The following is a 16187-nucleotide window of genomic DNA, read 5'->3' on the forward strand; positions in this document are numbered from 1 at the left end:
CCGTAACATAAAACATGGGGGGGATGCATCCGTCCCATGTTTTGAGAGGTGGGGGACAATCCCCCCCCATGTTTTATAATCCGGATTTTGAAATTTGGTGAAAAAAAAACAATTAAAATCTCCGCTTTCCGCGAGACAGTGGGGGTGTCACTGTTAAGAGCTTGTTAAATGTCTCCATTAACATCGTATTAACACGCCGTGTCACCAATTGTGTTTTGACCTCGCAAAGCTGTCTGTTGTGGGTACAATTACCATTTGAACTAATTGGATGTATTGGTGGATGGGAAAGATTTAAATGGGTATCGGATTTAAATGGGTCAGATCATTAAGGAATCCGGTCAAACAGGTTTCCTGGCTGACTTGCAGGTAAGTCCCTCATTCAGGTCACTCTGTTGGTTCTTCTGTTTGCCTTTATTTGCTTCAGTTTTATTTATTTAAGTGTTATTTATCACATTGTAGCTTTTGAAAGATTCAAGCGGGTATCAGACGCTTTCTAAGGGCTCAATCGGCCCGTTCGCCGGGCCTTACATCGCCTGGCACGGCTTGTGTGTGTGTGTGTGTGTGTGTGTGTGTGCGCGTGTGTGTGTGAAAAAATTGTGTCCCCCCCCCGTTTTGACAGCGATTTCCGCCCCTGGGAGGTAGAGTTGTGGTGCAGGGTGGGGCAAGAGCTGATGGTTGATGAGGAGAAGCTGTTCTTGAACCTTGAGGTAATGCTTATCAGGCTCCTCTACCTTGTTCCTGATGGTAATTAAATTGACTCTTGACTCTTGACTCTTGACTCTTGTAAGCAGGCGGGGATCTTCTACTACAGTAGTGAGAGTTTGAATATGCCACTGAAAACTCCAGCCAGTTGGTCCGCACAGGTTTAGAGAGCGCGTCCAGGTACATCATATTCTTTTCTTTGGGATTGTACCTGATGGAACGTCTCTGCGGAGTCAGAATGTGCAGGTTATTCAACCTTTGATCTGATTTTGTGCCTTTAGTGATGCTTCGGATTAATATTGACCCCACATTATTCATGAAAACGTCTTTCACAGTTCTGCTGAATGGTCATTGACCTGAAGCTTTAATTCTGCATCTGCCTTCCAAAAATGCTACCTAACCCGTTGAGTATTTCCAGCATTTTCTCTTTTTATTCCATGTATTTACATTGGAGACTTAGTACTGGTAAAACATGCTGGTGAATGTTGAGGGTTAGGCATTGTTTAGGCACTAAACTAAACACTGTTTAGGCTTAGGATGTCATCGTTTGGCACTGATATGGTATTTTCTGCCAAACATCTGCCCCGAGGAACTGTCACAACATCCTCAGGCTAAAAGCTTGCCAGTACTTGAAAGGCATAGCACTATGATAATGAAATAATGTGATATCCCAAAAGGAACAAAACAGGTACAAATGGCCTTTTGTGTTGTATCCTTTAATAGGTCTATCATGCAAATATAATGTTGCCCATAATCAGGGCATGCTAAAATTAAAAGGAATAGGTGATGTTTCGGGTCGAGACACTTCTTCACTCGACAAGAAACATCAACTATTCCTTTTCTCCAGATGCTGTCTGACCTGTTGAGTTTCTCCTGCATTTTGTGTCTATCTTCGAAGTTAACCAGCACCTGCTGTTCCTTCCCACACCTTCTAAAATTAAACTCCATTTGGTTCCTCCGCTGTGATGAGACAAAACTCTACCTACCTGGGACTGGAGCATTTGGAGTTAATTTCGGTAATTTGCTAAAACCAAACTATTGTTGAATGTTCAAAATATTTTCCTTATGTCTGGTGCACCCTTGTTCCTTACAGCATTCTTCATCCTTTCCTTCAATAAAACCACACATCAATTTACGTCATCAAATTAAGGTTTGGTGTTTTTGCAGTTTTAGCACAATTCATAAGCACATTCTGTCCAGTTAAAATCAAGTTAGGCTTGAAAATGAAAATCTGAATTAAAAATGTTGTTCGGCTGGCTATGTGTGAGTTCTTTGTCACAAGGGTTCATATGTGTTACTGAAATAGTATTGATTTTGGACAATGTGAAAACAGTTAACAATGGACAAGGAAGCTATCAGCTTAAATATGTTTTTGGACTGAGCTATTCATAAACAAATTAAATTGAAAGTGCACAAGCAGGTTTTCTTTCAGGCCTACTAAATGAGTAGGAGCAGGAAGTGGGCAGGGAATTACAAAGCTTGTAATTAGAGAATATATTATGGTCTACAATTGAGTAAATCACATGTAAAATTTCACGTGCACTGAATGCAAGGGCCAATTATGGTTCTATCTTTCCCCTTGAACGCCTTTGTTTGCCCTGAGAGATGAGAAGGCTATGACAGAACAGTAATGTGGAATGAAAAAAAATAGCAAACACATGAATTCATGGTGAGAAGATGAGCAAATCCAACAAACAATACCTTCCTTGCAGTTCACGTCCATGGTAGCATTCAGCCACCCCCGCACTAACACTTCCTGTCAGGCTCAAAGAATGCCAAGTTCTACTTCAATGAACGCTCCAGTCAATCGCTGGAAAACACCAGCCGATAAACTGCTGAACTTGCCAGCAGTGACGAATGCATGTTAACATTCTCTAATTATCATTTACCATAACATCCATCAGCTCTCTCACACTGTTAAACATCACCCTCTGCTGGCAGTTATTGTTTGTCATTGACTCTCGGGATGGGAAAATAATTAATTTTAAACCTACCATTGAGAAAATGCAAACAAGAAAAATAAACGTGATACGATGTCCTATCCTAATTCCATTCTGGCTCCTAGAGGGAACCTACCTCCATTCTGGCTGGGAGTCAACATTCAGTGCTCATCCAAAAGTTATTTCTCACCAGCAGGGAGGGGGGCTGACACCTCTTCCTGCCTGGCCCCTTCACAGAGACTCACACCCACACCTAAAATAATCTCCTGCATTTGCTTTTATGCGAGTCCTCACTGAAAGCAGTGTTACACATGATTACATTTGTAAAGTAGGAAATTAGAGATGGTAGTGTTTGGAAGTCTTTAAATATACTGGATCAGCAGGAGCTACGTTTGGCCCAGTGCCCACGGTACCTAGGCCGGACGTAGAGAGCCTCAATCAAGTGAAAGCTCTTTATTTAGAAGGCACAGCAAGATCTCCGTGCCAAAGGCCTCCTGCTGACTGTCTACAACACATGCAAGCCTGGGGGCAGAGCCCCACTTTCTGTCAAAGATGGGAGCTTCTTCAGAGGAGACCACTCTGCCCATCCTGCGCATGCTGGTCGAATAAGAGCTCAACCACGTTCCAGCAGCATTCATAGTCCCACTGCCCACAGCTCTTTATCAACTTTCAAGTAGAAAAAAATGAATGAATGAATGGAGTTTATTGGCCAAGTATTCACATACAAGGAATTTGCCTTGGTGCTCCGCTCGCAAGTGACAACATGACATACATTGACAGTTAGGAATTACACATAAAACATAAAAAATAAAACATTATTGATTAAACATGCAAATTAAATAAAATACCAGAGCAAAAGGAGGCTACAGATTTTTGGTTATTGAGTAGAGCTACTACTCGTGGAAAAAAGCTGTTTTTATGTCTGGCCGAGACAGCTTTGACAGTCTGGAGTCGCCTTCCAGAGGAAAGTGATTCAAAGAGTTTGTGGCCAGGGTGAGAGGGGCCAGAGATGATCTTACCCGTTCATTTCCTGGCCCTTGCAGTGTACAGTTCATCAATGGAGGGAAGGCTGCAGCCAATAACCTTCTCAGTTGATCGGACGATTCGCTGCAGCCTCCAAGTGTCGTGCTTGGTGGCTGAGCCAAACCAGACCATGATGGAGAAGGTGAGGACAGACTCTACAATGGCCGTATAGAATTAGACCATCATTGCCTGTGGCAGATTATGCTTCCTCAGCTGCCGCAGAATGTACATCCTTTGTTGTGCCTTTTGTCTGTGGAGTCGATGGTGGCCCCCCATTTAAGGTCCTTGGAGATGATGGTTCCCAGGAACTTAAAAGACTCCACAGACTGCGGTGTTGTTGATGGTGAGTGGGGTGAGGGGAGGGGGAACTCTCCTAAAGTCTACTATCAATTCCACTGTCTTAAGAGCATTGAGCTCCAGGTTGTTGCGATAGCACCAGGACGCCAGCTGTGTCACTTCCTGTCTGTAGGCAGATTCCTGCCCATCCTGGATCAGTCCAATCAGGGTTGTGTCGTCCGCAAACTTGAGAAGCTTGACAGAGGAGTCAGGTGTGGAGGTGCAGTAATTATTGTAGAGTGAGTGGAGGAGATGGGAAAGTACGCAGCCTTGCGGTGCTCCTGTGCTGAGGGTCTGCGGGTCTGAGATGTGCTTTCCCAGCCTCACATGCTGCTTCCTGTCTGTCAGGAAGTTGGTGATCCACCGACAGAGGGGTTCAGGCACAGTCAAATTGGAAAGTTTGGAGTGTAGTAGCTCTGGCACAATGGTGTTGAATGCAGAGCGAAAATCAACAAACAAAATCCTCGCCTAGGTCCCCTGACGGTCTAGGTGCTGAAGGGTGAAGTGCAGGCCCAGGTTGACTGCGTCATCCACAGATCTATTAGGGGTTCATGATATTTTTCAGCTTGGCCAGCACAAGCCTTTCAAAGGCCTTCATGACTATAGAGGTCAGTGCGACAGGCCTGTAGTCATTAAGACCAGTAATCCTTGCCTTTTTGGTGAAGGGACAATAGTGGAGACTTTGAAGCAGGCAGGGACAGTACAGGTTTGCAGGGACTGGTTAAAAATGTCTGTGTAGACTGGTGCCAATTGTTCGGCACAGAGCTTGAGAGCAGAGGGGGAAACATTGTCCGGTCCTGGAGATTTCTGGCTTTTGTGTCATCTGAACAGCTTCTCCACCTCCTCTATTTTTATTGTTGATGATGAAGAAGTGATGTTGTGCAGCACAGAAGGTGTGGTTAATTGGGTGTGAAGTGGTGATTGGAGATGGGTGGGTGGGAAAGGATCCAGTCTTTTCAGACTGGAGTGTTGCTTTAAAAATGGTAACAAGCCTAAATTTAAGGCCCTTTATCCATGTGCACATGCAAGCATAACATGGTGCATAAGTTAATGGCACAAATAGAAATAACTGGCTATAACTCAACAACCATTATTGATATGTAGTTGCATAGTGACATAGTCAGTGAATTAAATAGTCTGGATACTTGTTTTTAAAAAAAGATAGGCAGAATGGAAGAAATAAGAGGGGTAACCTATATTTTTTAAAGAAAGGGATAACGCAGCAGAGGGATAAGTTCTTAGCATAGAAGATCAAGAAAAAGAGTTAGCTTATGAATGAGGAAAAGCAAAGAACATTGATGGGAGTCCTATGTAGGTCCCCAAGTAATGGTCATGGAAGGCACAATTTTAATCAGTGAATTTAATGAGGATCCTGTCTTTAACAAGAATAATACAATATTCAATGGGAACTGACTGAATAAACCAAACCAGTAGTAGTAGCGTAAAGGAGGATTTTATACGGTGTATTAAAATGTGTTTTCTAGATGAGAATGTGGAGAATAAGGAAACTAATTATTTCCCACCTAGTCTTGTGTAATGAGAAAGGTTAATTGACAAACAGGTAATTTAGGTTTCTTTTGGAAAGAGTGACCAGGAAATGATAGGATTTGATGTCAAGTTAAAAGTGAATTAATTCATTCTGAAACAAGGGTCCTAAATCTGTTTAAAGCAAATTACAAATGTTTTTTTATATTTGAAAACAACATTAAAAGCTATGACATTAAATGAGCCAGAACTAATATAATTAATTTTTACACAGTTTACAACACATTTATATCCATTTAAGGAACCAAAACCTATGGAGAAAAATAGTTCTGTAAGATAAGTTAATGATAAAAGAGTGCTAGAGGAACTCAGCAGGTCAGGCAGCATCTATGGAGGGAATGGAAAGGAAATGGTTCCAGTCAGAACAGATTATGTTTTTTATGACTGTTAAGATAATATTTGATTAAAGGAAAATGTTGCCATAAAGAATTGGGTTAGTTTCACAATTCAACAAAGGAAGGGGAATTAATTAATAAAGGAAAGTAGAATACCAAACAATTTGAACAAAAACATTGAATCAGATTTTAGAAGCTTCTACTGATATATAAAATGGAAAGGAATAAGAAAAGTTAGTGAGGCCCCCTTACAGAATAAAATTATATTGAGGAATAGGGATAATCAAAGATAAACTAACTGCCCTGTAATTATTTAGTTTACCTCTTTTTAATATCATTGTCTTTAGCAATCTTCCCTTCCTCTGGTACTATTGGTGTAGGCAGGGCAGATTCAGAAAATGCAGTCAGAACTTATCCAATTTCCTCACGCTCCTTTTCACAGTTTGGAATATATTTCCCAATGACCTGGTGATTTATCTATTTTTTTTAAAGACGATATGTCTTAATCTGTCCTTTTTTGCTCTAATCCATCTACCATCTCTTGCATTGGCATAACAACCTGCTTCTTTGAAGACAATGCATCCCCCACGCAGGTCACCTTTCACGTCCCTAATAAACACTACTCTTCCTTCATATCTTCTTGCACTTTATTTACTTCTTTGGATTATTTTTGATTTTACTTGCCCATATTTTTTAACCTTTTGCTTTTCTAATTTCTATTTTAATTATACCCTTGGAATGTCTGTGTTCTTCTGAACTTCCCGTGATAAGCGTTATGGACTGGCATCAGCTTCCCTTTCTTGTCTTATCCTTTTATTTATGAATTATGCCATCTAGGGCAGTCCCACTCTTTTTCTTTGTGGGAACATTTTTACCCATAACAACTATAATCTCCTTAAATGCCTCACATTTTTCTAAGGCCAATTAACTTTGAAGCAGCTGTTTCCAACCACTTTTGATTTATTACATCTCAGTCTAGTACAATTGGCTTCACTCCAATTCAGCACCTTTTCTCCTATTTTATCCTTGGCCATTTCCTTAACTATTCTATATCTGACAAAATGTTATTCACTGCCACAAAATTGTTCTCCAAATGATACTCTATTTTCTCTATTCTTTTGTTTCAAAACCTCTCATTGATTTTCAGCCTTTCTCCTAATCTGTTTGTATTTCTCCTAATCTGAACCTTTCATCCCATCCACCTGCTGCTAGTTTAAACTGTCTTGTGTGTCATTAGTAAATATACTCATGAGAAGATTGATCCTAAAGGGCCTGTCCCACTGTACGAGGTAATTCACAAATTCTCCTGAGTTTTCCCCCCGATTCGAATTCGCAGAATAGACAATAGACAATAGGTGCAGGAGTAGGCCATTTGGCCCTTCGAGCCAGCACCGCCATTCAATGTGATCATGGCTGATCATCCCCAATCAGTACCCCGTTCCAGCCTTCTCCCCATATCCCCTGACTCCGGAATTTTTAAGAGCCCTATCTAGCTCTCTCTTGAAAGCATCCAGAGAATTCCACAGGCTCCACAGTATGTTTGTAACGAGTCCGTAGGAGGCCGTAGGAGTTCGTGGATGTTCCGTAGTGGCTCGTTATGCTAACCGTAGGTACTCGGGGCATCAGGTAAGTCGGGATGAAAAATGTCCACGAGTAAAAAAATATTCGGGATGACTCGTACAGTGGGACAGGCCCTTAATCCTATTGAGGTGCAATATGTTTGCACACCCCTTCCCCAGGCACTTTCAACAACAGTTCACATTGCTTTAAGTTATAAAAATAAGTAAAAATGACCACGCCTTCTCAGTGATGTGATGAACGCGGGGGTCTGGACCTATCGCTGACAAGTCCCGCCCCCCGCAACGTCAAGTCCGTTATTGGACTTTTCTGTTGAGCGGCTGTCGGCCCTTTGGCCTGTAGGCAATGCCGCATTTTGGGTAGGTGGCGTTTCGACAGAGCGGCCATTCAGTAAGTTTGCTTTTAGGCAACGCATCCTTTCGGTTTGTTGGTTTTTAGGCGTCTCGCCCTTTCGCCCATCTTCCTTTCGGTTAGTTTGCATTTAGGTGTCCCATCCTTTTGGTTAGTAGGCATTTCATAATCGGCTGATCAAAGTAAGAGAAACAATCGTCTACATTATTTGGACACCAACTGTGCCACTGTAAGAGTCTAAAACAAGGAGAAAAGCAACCGTCTCAGCACAAGGTATGGAAGTGAAGTGATATAGATCCAGTGTGACAAAAACAATAGAGGAAGAGAAAATAAAATGCCTGTGTCTTGAGGAGAAGCTACAAAACGATTGCTCCGAGCAGAACTGGGTGGGCTGAAACTCGTGCCAACTGATTGTATACAACAATGCGGAATCTGTTCCAAAGCTCTGAAGAACCTCTGAAGGATATTACAGCAGCCATGGACTTCTCAATGTCAGTGCAATCTAGCAGAGCAAGCAGAGAACAGGACAGAAGACAGCCCCGCAAGTAATTAAAGGTTTGACAACTTTCCACAGAAAAGAGGGGTTGACATTATTATGTCACCGAAGTTGGCAGACCAGGTGGCTTCAGTGAGTCATAGGGGGAGTTAGCATGCGAGAGCGAGCACAGAAGCAGTACGATGGTGAGTTTTAAAACGCAATGATCACTGTAACTGAGTTCACAGAATCCAGTAATTCACCAAACACAATATCTGAAAGAATAATTGGAGTCTGCTTTAACATTCATATTAACAGTTTAATGCACACAGGTAACACTAAAATGATGGTGTTCAGAATAAGTAACATAGTGCATTCAAAGTCATGAAGCAGGAATTGTAGAGTAGGAGTTGAAACAAGCTATGTAGGAAACCCACATGGATAAATTATCCACGAGTTACCAGTTCCTGAAGTGGATACTTTATTCATGTCAAGTGTAGCTTATATTAAAGGTTCATGGAGAGAAGAAACCAAGAGATCATAATCAGTTCAATGTCTAACTGTATATGAAATATATAACCGGATCTGTCAATTTAAATGTGTACCTTGTTCTTTTTTTAATTACATGGGTTTATTTCCTTTTCAAGGGGAAGTCAGTCAGACATATGTAGGGCACCTTTAAGATCTATGTTGTATCACATGCTGTGACTCTTGACACACTGTTGTACCTAGACACAGCAGTTTTGCCTTCAAAAAGGATGTTTGGTTTTGAACTTAACCTTTGTCCATTTGCTTGCACTTGCAAAAGAAGCTCACTGTCACTACAGTCACTTATCCCCCTTCATGTGAACATGTTTTTGGAGCTGTGAGATACTTTATTGACAGTAAATACACTCAGCATAGTTGTTTCTCGCATTCTGTTTCCATGTATATTTTTATCTTGCTCTAATTAAGCATACTCTGCAGTAATGTTACAAAAAGGTCACAACTCACAGCAAACCAGTCAGCAATGATCTCTGTCCTTTATGCTTCTGATATCCAGATTATCTGATGCAGTCATCTCAAAGCACTCAGAAAAGCAGCACCATCACTGTTTCAAATGAAAACCCACTAAATTCATCAGAAGGATAAGTAACCCATTGTCTAGGAAGGAACTGCAGATGCTGGTTTAAACCAAAGATAGACACAAAATGCTGGAGTGGGACAGGCAGAATCTCTGGAGAGAAGGAATGGGTGACGTTTATAGTCTGAAGAAGGGTCTCGACCCGAAACGTCACCCATTCCTTCTCCCTAGTAACCAATTATCAGTGTCCTCTCACAGGTAAGTATATCCACAACAATATCTCCAGAATATTTTCTTCAGATATATAAAGAGTAAAAGAGAGTCAAGTGGACATTGTATTGCTGGAAAATGATGCTGAAGTGGTAATGTTGAGGAATAAAGAAATAGCGGACAAATTGAATACGTTGTTTGTGTCAGTCTTCACAGTGAAAGGCACCAGCAACGTGTCAGGAATTCAAGAGAGTCAGGGGGTAGAAATCGGTGGTGTTGCTACTACTAAGGACAAAGTGCTTGGGTAGCTGAAAGGTCTGAAGGTGGCCAAGTCACCTGGACCAGATGGACTAGACCCCAAGGTTTTGAAAGCGGTAGTTTTATTGTGGCATTAGTAGTGATCTTTCAAGAATCACTAGAGTTAGGAATGGTCCTAATGAATGGAAAATTGCAAATGTTACTCCGCTGTTCAAGAAGGGAGCGAGGAAAAAGGGGGGAAACCATAGGCCGGTTCCCTGATTTTAGTGGTTGGTAAGATTTCAGAATCCATTGTTAAGAATCAGGTTACCGAGCACGAAGCAAAAAAATGATAAAATAGACCAAAGTCAGTATGGATTTGTGAAGGGGAGATCTTGCCTGACAAAGCGTTTGGAACCCTTTGAGGAAGTAAAGAGCAAGATAGACTACAAATAGTCAGTGGATATTGTTTACTTAGATTTTCAGAAGGCCTTTGATAAAGTGCCAAATGTGAGGCTGAAAACAAGATGAGCGCCCATGGTTTTAGAGGGAGGATAGAAGATAGAGGGGGGGGGGGGGGGGGGGGGGAGATAGAGGATTGGCTGAATGGCAGAAGACAAAGAATGGGAATAAAGATGGCTTTTTCTGGTTGACTGCTGGTGACTCGTGGCGTTCTGCAGGGGTTGATGCTGGGGCTGCTACTTTTCACATTCTATATTAATGATTTGGATGATGGAATTCATGGCTATGTGGCCAAGTTTGAAGATTATACAAAGATAGGTGAAGGGGCAGGTAGTGTAGAGAAACCAAACATTCTGCAGAAGGACTTGGACAGGTTGGGAGAGTGGGCACAGAAGTGGCAGATGGAATACAACATAGCAAAGTGTGCGGTCATGCATTTTGATGGTAGAAATAAAGGTGTTGATTATTTTCTAAATAGGGAGAGGATTCAGAAATCGGAGGTGCAAAGGAATGCAATGTTAGCATTAATTTCAATAGGACTAGAACATAAAAGCAGGGATGTACTGCTGAGGCATTATAAGGCATTGGTCACACTGCATTTGGAGTATAATGAGTAGTTCTGGGCCCCATATCTGAGGAGGGATAGACAATAGACAATAGATGCAGGAGTAGGCCATTCAGTCCTTCAAGCCAGCACCGCCATTCAATGTGATCATGGCTGATCATCCCCAATCAATACCCCGTTCCTGCCTTCTCCCCATATCCCCTGACTCCGCTATCTTTAAGAGCCCTATCTAGCGCTCTCTTGAAAGAATCCAGAGAACCTGCCTCCACACTCACAACTCCCTGTGAGAAAAAGTGTTTCCTCATCTCCGTTCTAAATGGCTTACCCCTTATTCATAAACTGTGGCCCCTGGTTCTGGACTCACCCAACATCGGGAACAAGTACAGAGTGTACAAGCCCAGCTGCTCCATTCTCTCAGCATATGACAGTCCCGTTGTCCCGGGAATTAACCTTTTAAACCTACGCTGCAATCCCTCAATAGCAAGAATGTCCTTCCTCAAATTAGGGGACCAAAACTGCACACAATACCCCATGTGTGGTCTCACAAGGGCTCTGTACAACTGCAGAAGGACCTCTTTGCTCCTATACTCAACTCCTCTTGTTATAAAGGCCAAGATGCCATTCGCTTTCTTCACTGCCTGCTGTGCCTGCATGCTTACTTTCCCTTACAAGGACCCCCAGATCCCGTTGTACTTCCCCTTTTCCCAACTTGACGCCATTTAGGTAGTAATCTGCCTTCCTGTTTTTTATACCAAAGTGGATAACATCACATTTATCCACATTAAACTTCATCTGCCATACATCTGCCCACTCTCCCAACCTGTCCAAGTCATCCTGCATTCTCATAGCATCCTCCTCACAGTTCACACTGCCACCCATCTTTGTGTCATCTGCAAATTTGCTAATGTTTCTTTGAATCCCTTCATCAAAATCATTGATGTGTATTGTAAATAGATGCGGTCCCAGCACCGAGCCTTGTGGTACACTACTAGTCACTGCCTACCATTCTGAAAGGGACCCGTTAATCCCTACTCTTTGTTTCCTGTCTGCCAACCAATTTTCTATCCATGTCAGCACTCTACCCCCAACACCATGTGCAATAATTTTGCCCACTAATCTCCTATGTCGGACCTTATCAAATGCTTTCTGAAAGTCCAGGTACACTACTTTCATTGACTCTCCCTTGTCCATTTTCGTAGTTACATCCTCAAAAAATTCCAGAATATTAGTCAAGCATGATTTTCCCTTCGTAAATCCATGCTGACTCGGACCGATCCTGTTACTGCTATCCAAATATGCGGCTATCTCGTATTTTATAATTGACTCCAGCATCTTCCCCACCACAGATGTCAGGTAAACTGGTCTATAATTCCCCGTTTTCTCTCTCCCGCCCTTCTTAAAAAGTGGGATAACATTAGCTACCCTCCAATCCACAGGAACTGATCCTGCGTCTATAGAACATTGGAAAATTATCACCAATGCATCCACGATTTCCAGAGCCACTTCCTTAAGTACCCTGGGATGCAGACCATCAGGCCCTGGGGATTTATCAGCCTTCAGTCCCATCAGTCTATCCAACACCTTTTCCTGCCTAATGTGGATTTCCTTCAGTACCTCCGTCACCCCAGATCCTTTGGCCACTACTATATCAGGAAGATCAGGATGTGCTGGCATTGGAGAGATTCAGAGGAGGTTTACAAGAATGTTCACGGGGATGATTGGGTTAACATATGATGAGCATTAGAAGACTCTGGGCCTGTACTCGCTGGAGTATGGAAGGAAGAGGGGGGATTTCATTGAAACTTACCGAATATTGAAAGGCCTGGGTAGAGTGGATGCTGAAAGGATGTTTCCCTTAGTGGGAGAGACTAGGACCACAGGGCACAGCCTCAGAATAAAATGATATATCTTTAGAAAGGAGATGAGGAGGAATTTCTTCAGCCAGAAGGTGGTGAAGCTGTGGAATTCATTGCCACCGACAGCTGTGGAGGCCATCTTTGGGTATTTTTAAAGTGGAAATTGACAGTTTCTTGATTAATAAGGGTGTAAAAAGTTACAGTGAGAAGACAGGAGAATGGGGTTGAGAGGGATAGATAGACCAGCTATGATTGAATGGCGGAGTAGTCTTGATGGGCTGAATTTCTGCTCCTATAACGTATGAACATGAACTATATTTATACTTTGGGCAGCTATGCTCGGCACAAAACTCCCCAAACTAACACACTATTGCAAACTCTGTTATAAGACCGTAAGACAGAGTATCAAAATAAAAGACAGAAAAAAGCATAAATAATAACAGGATTAGCATACACGCATTTCGAACCTGCTGTAGTCTTTTGTTTATAATGCAAATATTTCATTGTGGTAGGTAAACCAAACCATAACCATTCAACGTACTCTCCTGCTTTCCAGCTGCAATATCGGTAGAATTTGTGCACTGCCTAAAATGAAAAACAGTAGAGGTTCTTTTAACAATATGAAAATACCAAGTTTGCCCAATGACCTTGTACGAGTAGACACTTGCGACTCGTATCATTGCCAAAGTTAAATTCTATTATTATCCACTTGTGTGGTCAATGATGATTTTGGCACAGATATTGGGTAAATCAGAGGCTTTTCTAAACAGGTTTAGCAAACATAAGATCAAATGTCACATACAAATTGGGCTTTCTGATGCAAACCAACCATAGGCTCAATCTTCAAAACGCCATAATTCTCGCAACTTATTAACTTCTTACAATCAGGTGGCTAGTTTAGTAAAAAAAATCCATAATTTAATATCCATTTTACAATGAACTATATTTTTCCGTTAGGAACTTTGGTTTCTGCAGCCATACAACAAAAATAAACAATTATACAAGACACACAACCAACTCAATTCACACAGACATCACACAGACATTTCCCCTGCTCTCCATCCTCTCCCGATGTTAAAGCCCCTGGCGGCCGACGGTAAGTCCCGTGGCCATTACCGTTCACAGGCCTGCAGCCGGAGGCCAGCCAGCCCCATGATGGCAAGTCTGCAGGCTTCACGACTGGAGCTCCCAGGCTGTTCCAGCTGGAGGCCGCTCCACGGTGCTAGGCCCCAACGACAACGAAGACCTGACAGGGAAAAGGTTGGGTCTCCCGTGCAGGGAAGAGATTCTAAAGTTTCCCCCACCCCCCACATATACACAGTTAAAAAACACTATAAAAAACAATATAAAAACCACAGCAAACGGGACAAAAATAAAAAAAGACAGACGAACTGCAGGGGCCGCGCCATTACAGCGCCGCCATTTTATAGCTATTAATATTTTGGTACAGAGATCAGTTTTAATACACAGTTTTAATCCATGTGTGTATACACAGATCATTGTTAATCACAGAGTCAAAAGCCAAGGAAAAGAACCATGATAAGTTGTATCCAAACATAAACAATGCATTCTTCAAACTGAGCATCACTGGTAATGTTTGAATGCTTTCACTCTAGATGGAATGAAATAGCTCAGGTTTTAATAAATTGATTTATTTCTCGTGAGATCCAATGTCTGTGAGACCTGCAAAGTTTTCATCATAGAATGTTGAACAAATATTGCAATATTCTGCCTATTAAACAAAAATATGTTTATGAAAAGATTTGCTTAGGTTGCATATTAATGGAATCCTTTATGGTATGGGATTGTGTCTAGTATAAAACAATATGTAACACATTGACCTTGAGGTTCACTCTTCCTTCTTCTCTTTGAGATTCTCCCATCCCCCGGAACCTTGACAGGCGAAGGACAGGGTGCCAAAATGCTTCACCTCCTTATCTACCTGTGACATCACATTCAGGGAACAATGTACCTGTACTCCATGAACCCTCTGCTCTACAACACTGTGCAGGCTCTACCATTCAGTGTGAAGTTTGTGCCATGGTTTGACTTCCCAAAATGTAACACCTCATACTTATCTGAATTGAATTCCAGTAACTGTTCCTCAGCCCATTTTTCTAGCTAATCAAGATCCTGCTGTAATTCTTGATGATCATCTTCACTCTCTCTGATACAACCTATTCCAATGCCATCTGCAAACAAAGTAATCATGGCTTGTATGTACTCATCCAAACTTCCGATATAGATGTCAAACAGCCATGACCCAGCTTGAACCTAAATACACACCATTAGTCATAGTACCCCATTCTGATAAACACCCTGCCACCATCACCTTTGCTTCCTACCATGAAGTGAAATCCTTGTCCAGTTCGCTAACTCTCCTTGGATCACATGTAATCTAACTTTCCAGAGCAGCCTACATGCGAAACCTTATCAGAGGCATTGGGGAAGTCCATAGAGATTATGTCTACAGGCCTACCCTTATCAAACTTTTTGGTCACATCATCAAGAAAATCACTGCATCAGACACGTTGATTATGCTCATCAACCTGTCTTTCCAAATCCATGTGTATCTTATCCCACAGAATGCTACCATGCATCAAAGTATTTCAACGTGACTAAATTAATAATTATCAAACACTGCAGAATGAAGGCTCAGTTGTTTATTCAATGCATATTTTTACTCTGATTTTGTCCCTTTATATGGTAACATTGCCAATGTACCAGCAGTACGTGGCAAGGGACAATCGTGTGTTCCGAAATAAAGGAAGACATCAGTAAGAGCAACATGCTGTTTCAATCAGCCAAGTACTACAGATCATTGTAACATAACCTATAACATCTGTGAGAATCAAATATAAATCTGCATGAATCTGTTGACCTGTTCATTCTCCATCATTCACTAAAACAATGGAATCATATGCAATCTATGGGTGCCAGTGTATCGTCATTAGGTTCCAGGATAGTTGCACAAGCTCTATCAATATCCACTAACAACTACAACAAAAAATAGTCTTTTTCTTCTTGTGTATGGCATGCACAGCCTAAAGTTGTAGGACAACTTGTTCTATTTGATCTATTTGTTTGTGCACGTCAGGTTGATTGCATTAGTCGAAACAGGGTGGATCACGTGAAGGTTGCAATCTCCCACCCTACAACAAATAGTGAAAGACCTGGATAGAGTAGATGTGGAGATTATGTTTCCACTAGTTGGAGGATCCAGGGCTAGAGGCCACAGCCTCACAATAAAAAGATGCACCGTTAGAAAGGAGGTGAGAAGGAATTTCTTTGGTCAGATGGTGGTGAATCTGTGGAATTCATTGCCACAGACGGATGGAGGCCGAGTCAATGGATATTTTTAAGATGGAGATTGACAGATTCTTGATTAATAAGGGTGTCAGGGGTTATGGAGCGAAGGCAGGAGAATGGGGTTGAGAGGGAAAGATAGATCAGCCACGATTGAATAACGGGATAGACTTGATGGGCCAAATGGCAAAATTCTGCTCCTA

The 16187-nt window shown here is 41.9% G+C and overlaps 1 long non-coding RNA gene across 1 annotated transcript; it reads right to left on the reverse strand.

Annotated features, from left to right (window-relative positions):
- Positions 1 to 24: 24 nt before the first annotated feature.
- On the reverse strand, positions 25 to 2760 carry LOC129697225 (uncharacterized). The gene is made up of 3 exons (XR_008723472.1): positions 2404 to 2760; positions 1689 to 1811; positions 25 to 927 (listed from the first exon to the last, which is right to left on the reverse strand). It is a non-coding gene; the product is annotated as an uncharacterized LOC129697225 (long non-coding RNA).
- Positions 2761 to 16187: the final 13427 nt, after the last annotated feature.

This window comes from Leucoraja erinacea, chromosome 5 (assembly GCF_028641065.1).
Source record: "Leucoraja erinacea ecotype New England chromosome 5, Leri_hhj_1, whole genome shotgun sequence".
NCBI classification, from domain to species: Eukaryota; Metazoa; Chordata; class Chondrichthyes; order Rajiformes; family Rajidae; genus Leucoraja; species Leucoraja erinaceus.